This window comes from Carassius carassius, chromosome 35 (genome assembly GCF_963082965.1).
Source record: "Carassius carassius chromosome 35, fCarCar2.1, whole genome shotgun sequence".
NCBI classification, from domain to species: domain Eukaryota; kingdom Metazoa; phylum Chordata; class Actinopteri; order Cypriniformes; family Cyprinidae; genus Carassius; species Carassius carassius.
In genome coordinates, this window is record NC_081789.1 from 8,622,322 (window position 1) to 8,645,457 (window position 23,136).

A 23,136-nucleotide genomic window follows, 5' to 3' on the forward strand; every position below is an offset into this window, starting at 1 on the left:
GTGGAGTTAATTTCCTTTTTGTTTAAAGAGTACAGGTCAAGAGCATGGTTTTATGTTAATTGAGTCCATGTTTCACATACAAGTATAACCACACAGTTGTACAAGGATTTATTTATTCATTTTATTTTCCAAATTACATTGTTCATTGGAAAAAAATTCGTTTGCTTGGGGTTGTATTGCAAGGGGGAAAATCTAGATATTTATATATATGTATAAAACACCTTTCATGGGCAGCCTAGAATATCATGAACTTTCACAACAAAATACTTTTTTTTCTGTAACATTGTTTCTACACTGATGATTTTTTCAGCTAACTTTTTTATTTATACCAAACAAGGTCATAATCATATCTAGGACATTACATTATTGCTTTGAAGGAAATATTAAGACCATACCACTATGGTAATAGTAAAGGAACTAAATAAATAATAAAAAATTATTTATTTTTTGTCAAGTAATCAATCTGAACTGCAAATAATATATAGTTCAGTCATGAAAGTCTAGATGGCTTTGGCTGACGGGGTGTTAACTTAACTGATGATAGTCAGAGAGTTAAATGACAAACGACTTGGCACAAGCTAATTGGTTCATGCTGCATATGCAGCCAATGAGCTCGCTCACACCTATAGGGGCAGCTGTGGCCTAATGGATAGAGACTTGGACTAGTTACCCGAAGGTCACCGGTTCGAGTCTCGGTGCTGGCAGGAGTTGTAGATCGGGGAGAGTGGATGAACAGTGCTTTCTTCCACCCTCAATACCCATGCCCACTGCACCGGGTGTGTGTTTACATTGTGTTCACTTCTCACTGCTGTGTGTGTGAACTTGGATGGATTAAATGCAGAGCACCAATTCTGAGTATGGGTTACGACTTTCACTTTACTCATATTTGAATAATAATAATAATACCTTTTATTAATAGGCGCTTTTCTCAACACTCAAGGTCACCTTATAAAATCAACAATAAAACACTTAATCCATTAAACATTGAATCAGTGAAAACAAGCAATATAAAAACATAATAATACTATTTAAAAACAATAGGAGAAAGAGTGGTGTCCTTACAGTCAAAAACAAATAAAAAATTAAACAGAGTATGCTTGTCTGAAAAGATGAGTTTAAATTACTTTTGAAAGTGGTTATGGGTGTGGAGTGTTGAATGTAGTGGGGCAGAGAGTTCCAGAGTTGCGGGGCTGAATGACTGAAAGCTATAAACCCCATGGTAACCAGAAGAGCATGTTGGAGGATGAGCTGAATGGAAGAAGAGGACCTAAGAGAACGTATGGGTATCTTAATATGGCGGAGCTCAGTGAGATACTTAGGGGCATGATTATTGATAGCTTTAAATGTTAGGAGAAGAATCTTATAAATGATGCGATATTTGAAGGGAAGCCAATGAAGTTGCTGCAGAACAGGTGTTATGTCACTGATAAAAGGGGTTCTGGTAATGATATGGGCAGCAGAGTTTTGAACTAGTTGTAGTTTATGGATGGATTTGTCAGGTAGACCATAAAGGAGAGAGTTGCAATAATCTAGGATAGAGGTGACCAGGGTGTGAACCAGAATTTCAGCACTGTTGGGGGAGAGAGATGGGCATAAAAGAGAGATGTTACGTAAATGGAAATAAGCTGACCGAGTGATATTATTAATGTGGGACCAAAATGACAGAGTGCTATCTAGGATGACACCCAGACTATTTACCTGAGGGGAAGGGAAAACAGATGAATTATCGATGAAGATGGAGAAATCATTTATTTTGGAGAGGATGGATTTGGTGCCAATAAGGAGGAGTACAGTTTTGTCTCTGTTGAGCTTGAGAAAGTTTAGAGAGAACCAGGATCTGATTTACTGAAGGCAATTTGATAGAGCTGTGGTAGGGATGGATGTAGTAGGTTTGGTGGATAGATAGAGCTGGGTGTCATCTGCATAGCAATGGAACTGGATGTTATGTTTATGAAAAATATGGCCAAGAGTGAGAAGATAGATAATTAACAAAAGGGGTCCAAGGACAGAGCCTTGGGGAACACCAGAGGAAAGCGGGGCAGAGTGGGATCTTAATGTTTTAAGCTGAACAAACTGAGTACAGCCAGAGAGATATGATTTAAACCAGTGCAGGGGTGTATCAGATAATCCAAGAGAAGCTAATCGATCAATGAGGATGGTGTGGGAAATGGTATCAAAAGCCGGACTCAGGTCCAGGAGGACAAGGATTGTTAGTAATCCAGAGTCCGCAGCAATGAAGAGGTCATTGGTTATTTTAACAAGAGCTGTTTCCTGTTTCGGTGCTATGAAGGGGATGGAAACCTGATTGGAACTGTTCATAGAGACTATTTTGGATAAGGTGGTCATGAATCTGAGAAGCAACTGATTTTTCAAGAATTTTTGAAAGGAAGGGGAAATTGGGCGGAAATTGTTAAAATTGCTGGGGTCAGCTCAAGGTTTCTTAAGAATGGGGGTTATTGCAGCTGATTTGAGGGATGACGGAACAATACCAGTGATAAGCGAGGAATGGATAATTGCAGTTATAAGAGGGTTCAGGGAGTGAATGTGCGTTTTAACCAATATAGTCGGGAGAGGATCAAGTTGGCAAGTTGATGGTTTAGATTTGCAAACAAGGTTCGTTATTTCAGCAGCAGAGGGAAGGGTGAAGGCAGAAAAAAAGATGACAATCAGATTTTTGAAAATCAGAGGATAGTTTGAAAGTTGAGATCTGAGGGGGTAACTGTTGATGTATACGATCAATTTTTGTAGTACAAAATGTCATAATAGAATTACAGAAGTCAGTGGAGTAAAAATTAAGTGGTAGAGAATCAGGTGGATGAAATGTTTTATGCAACAGTGAAAAAAGTGCTTGAGAGTTACCAGAGCCGAACTGATTAGATCTGTATAGTAAATGGATTTTGCAGTGGAAAGAGAATCTTTATAGGAAAGTAAATGGGTATAAAACATTTGTTTATGAATGGCCAAACCAATTTTTCTATAGAGGCATTCCAGTTGGAACCACTGGCTTTCAGTTGGCGATGTTCAGAAGTAAACCAGGATGCAGAATGAGAAAAGGAAACAGTCCGTGTTTTTAATGGAGTTAAGGTATCAAGGAGATGGTGTAGGCCACAACTGTAGTGACTGAGCAGTTCATCAGGGGTGGATGTGAAGTCAATACTGGGAAGATTGGCAATACCAGAGTCTAGAGCTGCTGGGTCATTGGACTTGATGTTACAGAAAGAGATTGTACATGACAGTTTTGTTTTGAACAGTGTCGCCTTAACATTAAATGAAATAAGTTTATGATCAGAGATGGGAAGGTCAAATGCTGTACAGTTAAAAGGAGTAACACCAAAGCAGCAAAGTAGATCCAAGATATGACCCTATGACGCGGGGTTGAAAGCTGTAAACAAACCCGGGGGGAGTTGCTTCGTTCAAATGGGAAAAGTCATTTGGTTGGCCATAAATGGCTGGCTAGTATTCACTCGAGATTAATGCAGCGCGCTTTCAAAGTTCTCAGAAAGCCTCCACCTTTCCCAGCTCCACCTGTATAGATCTGCTACTGGTTATTTTATATGCTATTTGTGAAGCAGCAGTATGTCTTAAATACTCATGGCACCGCATTACCATATGCACTGGTAGTAGCAAGTTCCTGTACTTCCTTGCAGTAGACAGCCTTAAGGCCTGTTTTACTGCCGCACTTACCGCCGCAGCGGCGGTGTAAAGTGCATTTGAAGCTTTTGGCCGGTGAGTGGTGCTTTAACCACAAGTTATCAAACAAGCGCATCACAGCACATTTTCACAAATAGACGTCAGTTTTGCCTCGCTGATGTGTTACATTTGACGGCTTCAGTCACGGAAAATGAAAGAAAAAGACTATAGTTAAAATATTTAATATATTTATTATGTAATATTCACAGATGAAAGTTTGGTACTTATGAAGTTATTTGCATTTCTTAGAACGAATTCAAGCAGGATAAATGTCAAGCCTGTGCCTGTGCTTATATTTTCTCTAAGCTACATGGTATTAAACCATATTTTAGATTTGATACATTTAAAAGGTGTGCAGTATTATTTATATTATATGAATTATGTGTTATATAATTCAAAAGAAATTTTTACTTTGCATCTGAGCATTAAAAGTGGTAGCCTATTTTAGGGGGGTAGGCTACATGGATTAATATGCAATGTCAATATTTTCATATATTATGCCTATATTTTAATTTATATTTTAAAATTCCTTTAATAAAACAACATGCATTTTTGTTATTCGTTACCTGTCCTTTATTTTGACAGATAACTTCTTGGGAAAAATACATTTGTCTGTAAACTGATTAAGAAATTGTTGCATGTTCAAAAGTGAAGCGCTGTATAATTTCGTTCACATTAATTATGCCTAATTAGCCTAAAACAAGAAACGAACATATTAAACCTGCACGATTTAGCTAAATCTTTGAAACTCTAAAGAATGGACGGATTAATAAACCGTCCTCATGATTAAATTCAAGTTCTCTCATTATAAACAACAAAATGCACACGATGTAAAAAAGAGCTTCATTAACTGGCAACATAAGGGATTTTAAAGGGAGCCGCCTTTACTTGCTTTTAGTGCTGGGCGATAGCATATGGCCTAAAAAAAAAAACATCCGATTTATGATTTAAATCGATTTTAAAATCAATATTCAAATGAAAAAAAGAACATTTTCAAAACAAGTTTTAATATAGTTATAAATTTATAACTGAGACAAGATGATAAAAAACTGTAATGTTATTACCTTAATGCTGGAAAGACCTTTATTTTATTTTATTATTATTTTTTATTATATATTATTTTTTATTATTATTTATTTTTTGTTAATACTAGCCCATCAGCTGTACACATTTTGTTTGTGAGGAAAATAACAGTACATTATTGTCAGTTATTTTATCTAAACAGATCGATGAATTTCTTCAAGATTTCAAAATCAGATAGCCTACTGATATTGTAGTAGCACTGTAACATCACATTTGTTTGCATGCATTATTGCTAAAGCGATTGCGTGTGAATGTGCTTTATCTGTTTAAATCATGCTTTAACCCGAAAATAATCAGTAAAAGAAACAGACAAACTCTTATAGCCTGTAACATCCCGCTTGACTATTGCAGTCATTATAACCTGATCAAGCCATAGCTAAATATGTTTAACATGAATTCTTGATGAATATGCAGTTATATTACGGGCTGTTGGCATGAATTGTACTCGTGATGGAGGCTCTTGGAGTGAGTAAAAACCATGATGCTCAGACTCTTAATATCCTCTCCTCAGTCCAGTCAGAATCACACCGCTCCGCTCATCATTTGCTCGGCGGCGTGTCTCTGTCAGACTCGCGGGGGAGGGTTGAGCCACTCTGAACTACGGGAGAACTGAGAGGTGCGTCGGTGGATGTTAAAAAGAAAACAGATTTTCATTCAACAAACCGATGTAAATTACAAATTCGAGTTAATAGATAAAATCGATTTATCACCCAGCCCTACTTGCTTTCATATAATTTAATGAAAAAAAAATGCAGATGCATTTAAATGCAGGTGTGTAAAATATGTGCAAGATTTTCACTGCACGTGTGATGGTAGATGTGCAGCTTTTATTCTTATGTATTTTATCTTCATTACAAATCTTGTTTGGTTTCATTTTGGATAGTTGCATATTAAAAATAATTTACGTTGTAATGCATATGCAAAATGTGAATTAATATTCATATGCAAGTATTTGTGCAAAAATTATTAATGCGCATTAATGACAGGACACATTCATTTTCAACATTCAACAATCTGTGAATGTTGCATTTCTCTCGTCGGAGAGAGCCAGCACTGTGAATTTCATCTTGCAGCAGACAGGAAAACACTTGTTTATTAATAAATAATTAAATTGTCTCATTTTTCCCATTAGGCTACTTCTGCATGTGCTTTGTGGCAAACTTAATGCATGTGCTTGAGCGTGGAATATATTAAGATTTGATTATGTAAATTTAATATAAACCTCTGATTAGTTGAATATAACAAACGAACGACTAAAACTAGAAAAATCTTACGTGGGGACAGACCATATAACCAAAACAACAATCCTATATAAACCTGTTCAGCAACTTTGAAAGCCTCATAAGACACTGTCCATATGAAAGAGCAAGAGAATGAGTTCGCTTCTGCAGAACCTGATTTTACCAAGTGAGACATGTTCCTGGGACAACATCTTTGATTTTGTGAAGTTTATGCTTACAATCACTGTTAGGTGCTTGTACATCAGTGTCATTCATCTATCATTTCCTCTGATTTTAAGGTCAATGGTTAATGGTTAAGGTTAGGTTTAGGTGTAGGGATATGGTCAAGACTAAATTTTTTGAGTAAAATGTTGTTCCAGGGTCAACAAAAATGTTGACCTAGGAACACATCTAACTCAGCAATATCAGGACGTGCTTCACTTCTCACATGTCAGTTGTTCAATCGCTATGCTCCAAAATGGATCTTCTTACAGGGAAGAGAACAAAAGAAAGTTGTCGCAGATCACAATAGGCGAGTAGCAGCGCTCGAGCAACAGGTTGTTGATTTACAGGATCGCAATAGGCGCTGCAATCTGTGTCTGGTTGGATTGCCTGAAGGGTCCGAAAAGGACGACCCTTTGGGCTTTTTGAAGAGATCGCTACCGGCGTGGCTCCCGTCTCTGGCAGGCAAAGAGATTGAAGTGGAATGAGCGCATCGCGTGTACACCAGGCTCTCCTCAGATCGCGCTAAACCACGGGTTTTCATCTTTAATTTGTCGTGGTACACGGACAAGGAGCTCATTTTGCGGGCCGCCAGACTTCACGCCCCGGTGAAAACATCCGACGGAGCAACGCTGTCTTTCTTTCCAGATTTTTCGCCGGCCACCACAAAAAGAAGAAGTGCATTCGCACCAGTAAGAAAGGAAATGAGAGAGGCAGGCATCCAGAATTTTCTTCTCTATCCTGCAACGCTGAAGGTCATTCTCAATCAGGGTGAACCTAAACAGAGCCGGATTATCCATAAGGGCACTTGGGCCAGTGCCCAGGGGCACCAACAATTCACAACAACTAGGGGGGCACCACATGACACAAGCTTTAAAAATATTTTGTTTTATTATTAACTTGAAATTCTTGAAAGACCATACATAACTCATTTATAAACATTAACTTAACAATAATAATAAATTATGAATAAATAAAGATTACATGACCACTATCAGTCCCCCCCCTTCCGTCCCCAATCTGTCAGAGTTGAGTTGGTCCACAACAAGTACGCGCAAATGTGTAATTTTTTTAACGGCTACAGAAAATGAATCAAAATGGACAGACGTCAATTGAGTGGTTTTGCAAAAAGAAAGTTAAAGAAAGACAAGGACGCTACAATTCAAAATGTTCCAGAGATCCAGAGTGATCCAGAGTGAAGAATGAGCTCAGGACGACAATGACACAGAAGCAATTGACTGCAATCTCCCTGAGTACCATTGAAGTTAAAGTTAAAACATTACCTTCTACAGCCGCGAGAGGGCGCTCTATGCTGCTCAGTGCTCCTGTAGTCTACACTGAAAACATAGAGCGCCCTCTCGTGGCTGTAGATGGTAATGTTTTCCCTTGTTTATTGGTTCTAAATAAATGCGACTTATAGTCCAGTGCGACTTATATATGTTTTTTTCCTTGTCATGACGTATTTTTGGACTGATGCAACTTATACTTAGGTACGACTTATAGTCCGAAAAATACGGTAGTTGGACAAGTTAATAAATTATATTTGAGAAATCACCTAAACTATGTCTGAAGGGGGGGGGGGGGGGGGGCTTTCGAGGTATAGTGCCCAGGGGCACCACACTGTCTTAATACGGCCCTGAACCTAAATTGTTATACTCCCCAGAAGAAGCAAGAGTGTTTTTCAGATCCCATTCATCCATCTACTCTCATTGAACTTTAGCTGGGCGCTTGCTATCTAATCGGAGAATAGATGCTCTCAGGCGACCGTGTCTTTCACTGTTTACTCTTAATATTTACTTCTGAACTTATAGTTACTAGATAGTTTCACTGAGCAAACAGTATCGCTTACTGATTATGGTGCTATAATATTTATGTTCTAGTTGTATTACTTCTCTCTTGGTTTAATTAATTAATTAATTTATTATTATTATTTATTTTAATTTTAATTTAATTTTAATTGTACTTTTATTTTATTATTTTATTTATTTTTTATTTACTTTATTTTATTTTATTTTATTTATTTATTTTTTTCAACAAAGATACTATCTAGTCAAAATGTGACTTTTGGGCCAATGTTGGTGCTTCTGTAATGTGCAGGTTTTTGTTGATGCCACGGATCATATTAAGGGGTGCTGGCAGGTCAAGGTTTGTTCTTGGTTTGGTCTGCCATAGTTCATGGAAATGTGTTAATATATTTTTAAAAACTGATGGGAAGGGTGGGGGTGGGGGGTGGTATGATGGTAGACACAACTGGTTTTGTTTTCAAATTTGTATTTTGTCTTATTATGCAGTAATGCTGTTTGATACCAATGACTGACCTTAATATTCTAAGTTGTAATATTAATGGCCTAAATGGCCCACACAAACGTACAGGTTTTCTGGATTTTTTGCGAAGGAGAAAGATTGATATAGTGTTAGTTCAAGAATCCCATTTGAAAGAGGAGGATGTACACAGGTGTAATAATAAGTTTTATGAAGTGGTATCTCATTCATCTTCGGATGCTAAAACCAAGGGTGTTCTAATATTGGTGCGGATGACTTTAAATATTACTATTTTAGATAAAGGTTGTGATACAGATGGTAGAATAACACATATAAAAATAATAGTGGAGAATAGGAAAATTGTATTTATTTCAGTTTATGCCCCTTGTACTCCTGAACCTACTTTTTTCTCTGTTTTGTCTTCCTATCTTTTAAAATTTTCTGATTTTGAAATTGTATTAGGTGCAGACACGAATTCTGTAATGTCACATATGCTAGATAGATCTGGACCAAAGGAATCACATTCTCAAGCCTTGTGTTCTGACAAACTTAGGCAATGTGTAACCTCGTCTTCATTGGTGGATAGTTGGCGTTTACCAAATCCTTCTGCTAAGTCTTTCACTTTCTTTTCTGCTACTCATAAATCCTATTCGTGAATTGACTATATTTTCATTTCTACTTCTCTATCTTCAGCTATTTGTGATGCTGATATCTGTTCCTTATCTTTGTCTGATCATGATAGGAATTTGTGCAGGTTATCTTTGATCCCTCGACTGTCTCGTGCGACTAGATGGCGATTTAACCCTAAATTGTTACAAGATGAAAACTTTTGTAGTCAATTCAGAAATAATTTTGCTGAGTTTATTGAAATTAACCAAGGCTCAGTGGATGATCCACGAACTCTTTGGAACGCAGTTAAAGGATTTATAAGGAATAACTCAATTTTATATGCATCTTTCCTTCAGAAAAACCGACATAAAAAGATAGTTGAATTGGAATCACAGCTCCAGAATCTGACTAGAGACAATCAGCATTGTTTCTCAGACAATACACTCAGCAAAATCATGGCGGTTAGATCCGAGCTTAATTTATTACTGAGATCCAGGGCAGAATTCCTGATTCAAAGATGCAGGCAGAATTATTATTTTCAAGGAAGTAGACCAAGCCACCTTTTAGCTTTAAGAATACGCAGCAGTGAAAAGTTTGCTAATATTTCAGCAGTGAAATCCCAATCCGGGCTCATTGTGACAGATCCAAAAGACATTAATATTTCTTTTCATTATTTTTACTCTAACCTCTATACTGCTTCTGCTGTTGGTGACCCTGACTCTTTTGCATCTTTTCTGTCCAACCTTGATTTACCTAGGCTGTAAGATTCGGACTCTGATTACCTGGCTGAACCGATTACCCTTCAAGAGCTGGAGTCAGCAATTGGATCTATGAACAAGGGGAAATCCTTTTTGTTTTCTGCTGTTGTTCACAAAAGAAAATTCAATAAACAGTTGTTAACAAAAAAGAAAAATGTCATTGTCATCACAATAATTATGAATTGCATGAATCATGTAAATGATAGCCCAACTTTCAATTCAAAACGGTGAAAAAAAAAAAAAAAAGTCTAATAGTTTGCATCACTGGATAATAAAGTCGAGCCGACTGTTGCTATTGTTAAGTAATTTCTACATTCAACAGCAAGTCAAAAGGGTTAAGCTTTCAATTGTATGGCCTATGCATTTTAGATGCTTATGCTCATGCTCCGTCCATGCAATGAATGCAGGATACTGAATGATGTTTTGTTGTTTTAGTTTTTTTTTTAGTTTTTTTTTTTTGCTCTTTCTCGAGGCTTGTAATGCTTTAAAGTAATGATGTCCGAAGCCTCTCTTGGCCAAACTGGTTTAGGAAGCAGTTCAAATCTTGTAAATTAACAGTCCTTTTCCTTGTTAAACTCAGCCACTTTCCAGTTTTAGACTAATAACATTGGCCCTCCTGCCTATTATGATTAATGACTTGATTTACACCAGTGGCATAGCCAGAATCGTATTTTAGGGGGGCCTGGGCAAAAGTAAGCGGGCACTAGGCTAACTAATGGATGGAGTCCATTGGCGTGGCGCAAATCTGCGCCCCTAACCATGGACAAAAGTAAAAACTGACGGTGCTTTTACCATCTGACACTGCATTAACAGCACATATTCTCTCAGAGACTTCGAGAGACGTGATATATATATTAGCAACAAATCAGCATATTAGAATGAATTATGAAGGATCATGTGACACTGAACACTGGAGTAATGATGCTAAAAATTCAGCTTTGCCATCACAGGAATAAATTAAATTTCAAAATATATTAAAATGGAAAACAGTTATTTTAAATAGTAAAAATATTTCTAAATTATATTTTTGAGGTACTTTGGATAAAATAGATGCAGGTTTGGTAAACAAAAGAGACTTCTTTAAAAACATTAACAATCTTACTGTTCAAAGGTTTTTGACTGGTAGGGTGTAGGCAACTTAATTTTTTCTCTAATTTCTAGCTTTGGCTAAGAATTCAGAAACACTGCTGGACAATAACCAATAATAATGATTTGTTTATATACTACAAACTATGGTGGCCGAGAGAGTTCAACGGGCTACAATTTAAGAAAACAGATGAAAATTGAAGAAAAAAAAACAGCAAATAAAAAGTACAACATCTTCATCAATTTGACAACACGAGTGTTGCAAATCATCACAACACATGCATATAACGAAATGCGCTGCAAATCCTCACAACACATGCATATAACGAAAAACGCTGCAAATCCTTCACAACACATGCATATAACAAAACGCGCTTCAAATCCATCACAACACATGCATATAACGAAAAACGCTGCAAATCCTTCACAACACATGCATATAACAAAACGCACTTCAAATCCATCACAACACATGCATATAACGAAACGCGCTGCAAATCATCACAACACATGTAAGCGCTTTGAGTGCCTAGAAATGCGCTATATAAATGTAAATGTAATGAAGAACACATGCATATAACGAAACGCTCAAATCCATCACAACACATGCATATAACAAAACGCGCTGCAAATCCTTCACAACACATGCAAATTAAGAAATGCTGCAAATCCTTCTGCAAATAGCACTGACCACAATGGAAATGTTTCAAGGAGACCCCAAAAAGTGTCGGACATGACTGGGATTTGCTTATCGTGCAGTGGCTACTGGTCAGTATTGTTGGTGAACTGAAAGGTGATTGTTTTTTTTTTTTTTAAACACCCTGATTGCATGATTATCTTTTGGATATTATTAGCTTAAATAAGCTGAATAATTACATGATTAAATGTAAAACGTTACTTAAGATGGCTAACTTTAATATCTTCAGCTAAATATAATTTCAAGGTTAATTTGCAATGCTTCATTAATTGTTTCTCAATATACATGTGTTGTGATGATTTGCAACGCTTGTGTTGTCAAATTAATGAAGATGTTTTCTTCATTTGCTGGTGTTTTTTCAGTTTGCATGCGTTTTCTTAAGTTGCAGCTTGTTGAACTCTCTCGGCCACCGTAACAAACACTTTTTTTATCACACAATAAGGCAGAATATTTGATATACTTTAATAAGTCAAATAGCGCTGCGTTGTTCATATACTTTCTTTATTACCTGAAGATGACTTGAAAAATACAAATAAACCATATTTGGTTGCAGTCGTATGTTTAATGTCTTCATGTTTCCAAACGTTTCTGTTTTCTGTAAAGACAAGTTTTCAATCAGCAATAGATACTCAGCACTCCGTACCATTCTGGGTACTAATAAAACATTTAATCTTGAATTTATGTCATATTAAAAGTGGGGGGACACAGCACCCTGCATGATTTACACCCATGGATTTTTGATTCAAGATCTTTATATTCCCTTGGTATGAACGAGGAATTGGTTTTGAATATATATATATATTAGGGGTGTAACGATTCACTCGTTTTCTCGATGCATCGATTACAAACCCTGTCGATTCATATGCATCGATCTTGAAACATGATTTTTGAATCGTGAATCGCCGATCTTGGACAGTGATCGATTCAAAATGCTAAGAATCGAATGAATCCCAATTTCTATAGCGATTCAATGCTTTCAAAATGTATACACATTAAATTACTACACGCACGAATTAATGGAGACCTTGAAGAGTGTTCGTGAATCGTGCCTCTTATCTGTCCTTCACGCGCTCCACTGTCACAGGATTGCGCTCGCACGCCGTTCGTCTCTGACGCAGCTGACGTGTGATCTATAGGACTCGTGAAGTAGTTTTACTTTTCTGTAGTTTGTCAATGGCTCTCTGCATCTTACCGACGGAGTTACCGGAGCCTTCGACAGCTGTGTTTATTCCATGGACGGAGCAGAAATGTAAGTGTCTAAATCAGTGGTTTCCAACCTTTTTCAACTCGCGGCCCACACAACCACACACATATGTTTGCGCGGCCCACTTCAAAAAAACTAACTGACCCCGCTATTGTTGGGTTAATAACTTAGTACTCAGAAGCTATATTGTTAACTGTATTTATTGAATGAACTAGGGCTGTGCGATATGGACAAAAAAAAAAAAAACTATCGCGATTTCTTTGATCAATTTTGCGATTGTGACACACACCGATATGCTTTTACAGTCATAAATGCATTCAGGATTAATTTGAAACATATTTCCAAAAGAAAAAAAAATAAGAGCTTTATCAAAAAGTTGTAACGTCTCTAGAACAGACATAAGTCAAAGTTATCATTACAGTAAAGATGTAACAAAATGTATAGACTTACGGCAATAAAAAAAAAAAAATCCCGTGTACAGGGACTTTTTTTTCTTTTTTTGCCATGCATTGTTCATAGAGCTCATTAATTGTAGCGGTGCCTCAGGTGTTTGCAGTGTGTATACAGTATGTGTAAGCGGTCAGCAGTGAGAGCGCATAAATATAACGCGATCATTACATATCATTACAAACTGACATCATGGCGCAAGTTGTGAATGAACGCGACCGGCTTCCCGGTCAGCGCCGTTTAGGGCTTAAATCAAACTTCATTCACGCACACATATGAAACACGCTTGCATATATACTAAGTACTAGTCACACATACATGTATATGAACTATCTACGCACATAAAGTTACTCATATGAGACGTGAGCACAGCACACACACACAAATATAAGACGTGAGCACACACACACACAAACTAGACGGCGCCTCATATATAAGCGTTAGGCAATAAATAAACAATAACCGAATTCATGATGATCTCAGTCATTTGTTTTTTGCAAAGTACGTTAGCAGCCATTCCCCATACCTCGAAGCTAATACTCCCGCCAGAGTTGTGCCTGGACGCATTCATTGAACGATAGTTCATGAACTCGTTCATATTTTGGGCGAACATGAACTGAACGTACCGCATTACTGCCTGAAGAACGTTACTGTGAAGTCGTTCATTCTGGTGTCTGTGAACGCCACGCTCTCTCAGTTTAACCTCGTTCAGTAGGATGCCAGATTTCTATAAAGCCTTCCAGGCGAAAACCCACCTAAAACACACCGTAAACCGGCCTTAATATGTAGCGGAAAAAACACCCAATCTGGCAACGCCAGACTCTTTTGTTCAAACTAACTTAGTTCATCAAAATGAACAAATCTTTTTTCGAGTCATTTCGTTCATTTAAGGGGCTTTAAATGTTACTATTAACTGGCAAATTCCCCGAACACATCAACCTACGCAATCTTGATCATATTCTGAATTAAGAAATCATTATAATGCAGTCAAAAGTCCGTTTTTGCAGTCCGTTTACAGGGAAGATAAATAATTACTTCACCTCCAGTCTTTCGTTTATTTGTCTAGTGACAGACGCAATAGCATACAATAGCTGCATTAGCAGTTATGCTGTTTGTTACACACAGTAGAGCAATAAAAACACAGTCTTACCGTTTCAATTGCAGGCTATTTTGTTGGAATGGCGCTTTTCCCGAGCTTCGATGCCAACTTCGCCTGATATTGCCCCAAATTTTAGCACATTAAAGGAGTCATGACCCACAATTTTCACTTTTCCACGAGAATCAATGTATGTTATGATTGCCTAACGATTATACACTGGCCGGGAAGCCGATATTTAAAAGTGAAGCGTTTGTTTACCTCAGGGTTTGTAAAATAGCCCACGTGCACGCGCACTCAAATACGAGATTTTGATTTCTTCCCCGTCTTGACGTCAAGATGGGGCAGGATATACCATATATGGACACCGCAGCAGGAAGCTCGCCCCTTCCCCTCTCCCCTTCATATTCAGTCAAGAAAGACGCTGGAGTAGTGCACACGTGAGTTGCTCTGTGGTTGACTGCCAGAATCAACATGTAAATGTGTTTTCTCTACCAAGAACGGACCTAGCTATCAGAGACCAGTGGATTAAATTCATTTTTAATGACGCGGTTCCTTCAACCCTTCCACTGGCTTATCGTTACGTGTTTGTGCTTCCTTCACAAATTTGGGGCAATATCAGGCGAAGTTGGCATCGAAGCTCGGGAAAAGCGCCATTCCAACAAAATAGCCTGCAATTGAAACGGTAAGACTGTGTTTTTATTGCTCTACTGTGTGTAACAAACAGCATAACTGCTAATGCAGCTATTGTATGCTATTGCGTCTGTCACTAGACAAATAAACGAAAGACTGGAGGTGAAGTAATTATTTATCTTCCCTGTAAACGGACTGCAAAAACGGACTTTTGACTGCATTATAATGATTTCTTAATTCAGAATATGATCAAGATTGCGTAGGTTGATGTGTTCGGGGAATTTGCCAGTTAATAGTAACATTTAAAGCCCCTTAAATGAACGAAATGACTCGAAAAAAGATTTGTTCATTTTGATGAACTAAGTTAGTTTGAACAAAAGAGTCTGGCGTTGCCAGATTGGGTGTTTTTTCCGCTACATATTAAGGCCGGTTTACGGTGTGTTTTAGGTGGGTTTTCGCCTGGAAGGCTTTATAGAAATCTGGCATCCTACTGAACGAGGTTAAACTGAGAGAGCATGGCGTTCACAGACACCAGAATGAACGACTTCACAGTAACGTTCTTCAGGCAGTAATGCGGTACGTTCAGTTCATGTTCGCCCAAAATATGAACGAGTTCATGAACTATCGTTCAATGAACGCGTCCAGGCACAACTCTGGCGGGAGTATTAGCTTCGAGGTATGGGGAATGGCTGCTAACGTACTTTGCAAAAAACAAATGACTGAGATCATCATGAATTCGGTTATTGTTTATTTATTGCCTAACGCTTATATATGAGGCGCCGTCTAGTTTGTGTGTGTGTGTGCTCACGTCTTATATTTGTGTGTGTGTGCTGTGCTCACGTCTCATATGAGTAACTTTATGTGCGTAGATAGTTCATATACATGTATGTGTGACTAGTACTTAGTATATATGCAAGCGTGTTTCATATGTGTGCGTGAATGAAGTTTGATTTAAGCCCTAAACGGCGCTGACCGGGAAGCCGGTCGCGTTCATTCACAACTTGCGCCATGATGTCAGTTTGTAATGATATGCTAAAGCGTTACCTGCGGTGTCAACCCCCCTCCTTCCTGCAACCAATCAACGTGCCCCTCATTTGCATTATTATAATGACCGTCCACGACAGCCAAAATATCGCATCAGATCTCGCGAGACAATAATGCCTACAGAGATAAGGGTCTGAGGAGCTCTGTGTTTATTTTTTTTCCAATTTTCTTTTTTAGAAGGGCCTGAAAGACTATAATACAGCAGTAGGTATCCAAGGTAATACGAGAGTATGACTCCTTTAAAATAATGCACTAGTATGAATCTCTCTGTTTGCACGCATATTTCCTTTGCTCTGTCACAAAACCAGATGTGCTTGCTCAGATACACGCTGCTCTGCGCGGAGAGAGTGTGCGCACTTAAAACGTGTCTCCTCTCACTTAAACTGCGTCCTGTGCACTCACAACTCTCTCTATGCTCATGTGTTAGATATTAATTATTAAAATTATATAAGATTTTATTTCTAGCCTTTTACCGCGTGCAAAGTGAACGCTCTGATCCGTTAACATGGTCTCGGAAAAAAGGTGCATCACAGACAGTGTGTGAACCTGGAGTTAGGCGTATTCCCAGTCTGTTCTGTTGCATTCTGATTGGATCAGTTAGCATACCACAGGAGGTCAGGGCCGCGGAAAAATCGTGCTATAAAGCGATTTAGAAATCGCATGCTCAAATCATGATATTATGATGATTTCTTTTAATCGCACAGCCCTAGAATGGACTGGAAATGAACAGAAAATAATTGGCGGCCCACCTGCAATACCACCGCGGACCACAGGTTGAAAACCACTGCTCTATATAATTGTGTATGTGACAAATAAAAATCTTGAATAGTAATTGGCGGCCCACCTGCAATACCATCGCGACCCACTAGGGGGCCGCGGACCACAGGTTGAAAATCACTGGTCTAAATCATACGCACAGATCCATTGAATGATAAATGTGTTTAAACAATGCGGATGAACCGAATATATGAAGGAAACTTTTAAAATTAACCACAGCATTAACAACGACCTTGAAATAAGAGCACGAGATTTATCTGATAATATGCATGAAAGTAGCGTTTGTTTCATTAGCAAACGTTTTCTCTCAGAATCATTCGCTGATGGAGAGGAAAAGTTGAATAGAGATGAAGACGTTTTCACAATGAAAGAGAAGTGATCTCGCTCTCATAGACGTGCCAGGCTATATCTGCAGCTAAACTGAATAAAAGCAGAATGAACTGATGAAACCCACAAACAATTTATGAATGATGCAGTTCTAATTGTCATTTATTACAGTACAGAAACTATAAAGTATATTTTCTACCTTATTCTGTGCAGAAAATTTAAATAATTGCTAATTAAATGTAGCCTAGTATATAAAACAATCATAAAATTGCCATTAGGAAAAAAATATATATTACAAATGATTGATTATTGTCCAGCAGTGTATTTGATTTATTACAGCTAATTAAAAGTAATTAAAAAAGAAGATAATTCCTTGTAAAAAAAAAATATATTATTATATAGGCTACATACATAAAATGATTGTATTTGACATTTCTGTCACTTCTGAAATTATGGCTACGCCCCTGGTGTGACAAAATGTTAGCTTATACATAATACTCTTTAAGCTCTTTTTTAAAAACTTAGCTCTTTTTTAAAAACTTGGCTTACATACATTTTTACGTATGCCATGTCACATCATTAAACTATCATTTAACAATGGAAAAAAGTTTTTTTTTTATAACCTATGGTTCTCTAACCATAAATGCTACTGTAATTTGCCCCCTGACTAAGCATTTAAAGAATTTAGTAGAAGCATTTAAATAATCCCGTGAATGCACTTAAAGAATGCAGAATCGAATCGTTATAATCGAATCGAATCTAATTTAATTGTGAATCGAATCTAATTGAATCGTTCTAAATTTGCAAAAATCGTTCTTGAATCGAATCGAAAACCTATGAATCGTAATCGAATCGAATCGCTGCCTTGCCAAAGATTCACATCCCTAATATATATATATATATATATATATATATATATTTATTTTTTTTTTTTTCAATAAATGTATATGAAACACTTATAAGATTTATGGGTAAAATTATGAGTTAATGTTATATATATATATATATATATATATATATATATATATATATAATAACATTTCAGTATTCGGTACCGATACCAGTGAAAATCCAAAGCAAAACACAAAAATATGCTAATTAAAAATAATAATAACTTTTTAGCACTAAAAATAAAACCAATGCCATTCTTTATACTTATTTACAATTGTGTTTAAAGTTTTTCTACAAGTTATATAATTATGAAAAACAGTAAACAAGTTTCACCCAAATTTAATTTGACTTTTAATTTATGAAATTTAAACACATTTTATTTTTGGTAAATAAAGGGGATTTGCTATTAAAATTAAAACTTGGAAGAAATATTGTGATTTATTTCTTTAAAAAATAAAGTTTTATACATTTTTTCAACAGTAGTAGCAGTATCACAAACATTTTACTAAATAATAGTAATATTTCTAGCACAATGCCTTTATGTAAAAATTAACTTTTAGGCCTAATGAATGCATATTTCATTTTAACTGAACTTTAGACTGGTGGTGATGCTTAAGATATTTTTGGTCATTGAGGGTTTCTGTAAAAAAAATAGTAATAGATCATATTAATTATTATTAAAAGATAATACTACTACAAATTCTACTATCATACTAATGTATATACAATGCACTATGAATTGATGAGCTGCTGGGTTCATGAATATTAATCACATTGTCTGCATTCGGTCAAACTGATTTGCTGAAATCAAAACAGGGACGGTACTAGATCAGCGCAAGCCAATGAAATTGCCATTTGCGCATTGGCTCTGCCCACTACCGTAGAAACCGGTATGTCTTCTGCTTGTTCGAAAATGAATATGAATAATTCTAAATGAACTCTGAATGAATTATTTTGACCGGAGAAGACAACAAAGAATAGTTTACATATAGCGTGTCGATTCAGCATGGTAAGACTCTCGCTCTCTCTTTGCATGTGTGAGAAACAGTGCTATCAGTAAAGCGAAGGTGAAGGTCGTGCGCCTTCACAAAGAATTTACAGAGCATCAAATACAGGTGCGCTGTGCGTCCATTGAGATGAACTGAAAAGTTCAGATCGCTTGATGGAGAGAGAACTCGGAAGCTCAGATGCTGAAATTAATGCAAGCGTCATGTGTTTCAGTCTATGTAGTAAACAAACCTGCACGTCTCTGCCATTCATTAATTCACACAGAGATGCGCAGAACACGGATTCATATTTCAAACAACTTTTGCGGCTTAACATTTACAGATACTGGTCCATATGGAGATTTGATTTGATTAATATATGCTAACTTTGACAAATTCCATGACTGTCCATCAGTGGCGGACTGGGACAGTAAATCAGGCCGGGAATTTGACTCCACCCCAGGCCACCTCTGTTGCTGCAGTCAACACCACCCAATTCATGTGTCCACCAGACTGCTAAACTCTTTGGCTCTTTCAGTTGTTTGAATTGGGTTATACTTAAAAAAATAAATCAAAATCCTTAGACTGTGGACGGGCAAAATAATCAAATGAAGTATCAAGAAGTATCAAGGCATTTACTGTCTCTATCATCTTTTCCTTAATCCCCCTCTCTCTCACTCGGCAGATTGAGTTTCTCTGCAATATGAAATAAGCACTTTCAATAATCTATATTAATTATGCAGCCATCAATTGTATGTCCCAATGATCACAGTCCTACTGATGACCTTATATATCATAAAAGCACCTATTTTTTAAGAGTATAGCCAGCATGTTTAGTTTTGCTTATAGCTTAAACTTTACCTGAAGGTTCCTGCACTGACTCAAAAGATGAACTGTCCACCCCCTCTTGTTCAACAGCAGGAGCACTAGCAGCAATAGTGCTACTGTTACTTCCTTCGTCACCTTCAAAATAAATAAGCATTGTACACTAGGCTACATATTGTAGTCTAGAAATGGAAAATAATTTTTTGGTCAGTTTTGGCACTAAAAAAAATACTGTATCTTCATATGTAAAACAGTGTGCTAGTTTGTCATTAAGATGCTCTTTTAAAACATCTATCATTATATACATTTGTAATATATATATATATATATACTTTTGTGCTTCTAATTCATGACCAGCATTTTATTTTGTTCTCTCTACACACGCGTCACTAGCCACGCAGTGCTGACGAACTACAACATCCACCTGCAAGTCAGCAGAAGTGAGAAAAAAAGTGTTTATTCATTTGAAATCTGGATATTTATCTTACAAAAATGCATTGGTTCGCTACAGAGGGCCTTTATTCACCCACCGGGGCTGTGTGAGGCACGTTTTTTACAGATGCGCACATTTTATTTCACGTCTTTTGAACAGTTGACAACAAACACTTGCTTACCCCCATGGAAAGGCTTGGAAGAGCAAGGACAATTTTTAATATAACTTTAATTGGATTATTCTGAAAGAGGAAAGTCACATACACCTAGGATGCTTCGAGGGTGAGATGGACAAATTTTCATTCTCGGTTGAACTAACCCTTTAAGAAATTATATATATATATATATATATATATATATATATATATATATATTAGTGTTGTCAAAAGACCCGGTACTTCGGTACCAAGTCGGTACAAAATTTTTTTAAATGTGACGGTACCAGGTTTCTTTAAGTACCGATAGTACCGAGGTCCCGTTCAAACCCGGTTCAGCGCTATGATTTCCGCGAAGCAGAAAACGAGGACAGAATCTCAAAATCCAGTCATGAAAATGGAACTTACATTATGGGCAGCAGCAGCACTGGCCATCGGGAGCACCGGGACATTTCCCGGTGGCCTGACTGTCATTCTGGCCTGCCGGCTGCCGCTGTGCAGTCGATCAGGCTGACGTGCAATAGGCTGGTATGCAACTGCGAATTAATTGACAGTCTTATGAATGTACAAACCAGGCGATCTCGGAGTGAAAATGACACCACCACATGACCAAACATCAGCGACGCACTGTCTATATCCAGAGGCAGGTTTTATCTTAGAAAATCGAGCAAAAAATGGAGCGTAAACGCAAAGGAGGAGAGGAGAGATAAAGGAGAAAAGCCCTGGCCACAGACGCAGCAAGTTGCTGCAAAATCCCAGCCATGTTCGCCAGTAAGGGAGCAGGGCGGTCAGAAATACATTTATATTTACTATGGTTCACTGAAAAAAAACGAACCGTTCAGTTCACCACAATCGATTCGGCACGCGCTGGGACCGCTGTTCAACTTAAATCTGACAAAGCATCTGTAATATGGTTTACTATAAATAACATGTAAAACAAACAGGGTTCAAATAATATATGTTCCTGTTGATGCATGCGCATTCTGGATTCCCAGACATCACAAGAGCGATGAAAAAAACCTCTACAAATCATTCACTCTTGTTCAATACTAATACGAACACTGTATCAGTGCATTCTCTTAAAGTGACAGTCTTTATATTAAATCGAATAGCAACAACCAATAAATCACTCACTGCTCTTGAATGAAATGCTTATTTTTTACTTTAATAAAGAATAATCTTTAATTTATAGTCCAAAATGCAGTGGTGTTTTACATTTGATTACTTTAATTTCTGTACCTAAAAACTAATGCAAGACCTACCTAAAAAAAACCCTGAAAGTCAACAGTTCGCTACTGATGTTTGGTCATGTGGTGGTGTCATTTTCACTCCGAGATCGCCTGGTTCGTACATTCATAAGACCATCATTTAATTCGCAGTTGCATACCAGCCTATTGCACGTCAGCCTGATCGACTGCACAGCGGCAGCCGGCAGGCCAGAATGACCGTCAGGCCACCGGGAAATGTTCCGTTGCTCCCGATGGCCAGTCCGCCCCTGCTGTCCATATTAAAATGTAAGTTTCATTTTCATGAATGGATTTTGAGATTTCGTCCTCGTTTTCTGCTTCGCGGAAATCATAGCGCTGAACCGGGTTTGAACGGGACCTCGGTACTACCGGTACTTAAAGAAGCCTGGTACCGTCACATTTAAAAAAAAATTCTACTGACTTGGTACCGAAGTACCAGGTCTTTTGACAACACTAATATATATGTAAGATAAATATCCAGATTTCAAATGAATAAACACTTTTTTTCTCACTTCTGATGACTTGCAGGTGGATGTTGTAGTTCATCAGCACTGCGTGGCTAGTGACGCGTGTGGAAGGAGAACAAAATAAAACGCTGGTCATGAATTAGAAGCACAAAACAAGGATTTGTAAAGAAAAAAGTCAGAGGATTTTTAAATAAGCCAAGAGAAGACTGGTTTTCCTTTGCTCCAACATTTCCCAAAGGTGTGCGCATGTGCAACGCATACGTATTCCATCTTCCTCCTGGACGTCTTCCAGTTCCCAAAAGTCAGCAGAAGTGAGAAAAAAGTGTTTATTACGTTTGAAATCTGGATATCTTACAAAAACACATGGATTTCACTACTGGGACCTTTATTCAGCCACCCCACCCCAGAGCCATGTGAGGGACATTTTATTATAGATGCGTGGACTTAATATCACATCTTCTGAATAGTTCACAACAAACACCCCCATTGAAAGGCTTGGAAAAGCGAGGACAATTTTTTATATAACTTCGAATGGATTATTATGAAAGAGGAAAGTCACACACCTAGGATGCTTAGAGTGTGAATAGAAGATCGACAAATTTTCATTCGCGAGTGAACTAACCCTTTAAGGTTAGTTAAAGTGTTAGTAGTCCTCCATACAGGAGGCGTCTTGAAGCTGTCAGTACCAATAAAGGCTTTTGTGTGAAGTATTACATTTCAGTAGTTCAATACTTTTTCCCTGTGTCATTTCATTTTATTACACAACTTAATTTCTGAACTGATTTGTTTTCTTTTCTTTGTATGTATCGATTATTTGGGATGTTACCGACATCTGGTGAAAATTTTATGTCAACAGCACCTTTAGAAATATATTTACTGACAAAAATTGTGACATGTTCAATACTTATTTTACCCGCTGTACTGATAAAATGCAGTACAGTACAAAGTTCTCTAGTTATCTAAGTGCTATTAAGAAAG

General features: G+C 37.3%; 1 protein-coding gene across 2 annotated transcripts in view; it reads right to left on the reverse strand.

Moving 5' to 3' along the window:
• Positions 1-23,136, reverse strand: part of LOC132115944 (elongation of very long chain fatty acids protein 2-like) — a 110,840-nt gene that overhangs the window by 27,001 nt on the left and 60,703 nt on the right. The gene's annotated exons all lie outside the window — the stretch shown is intronic.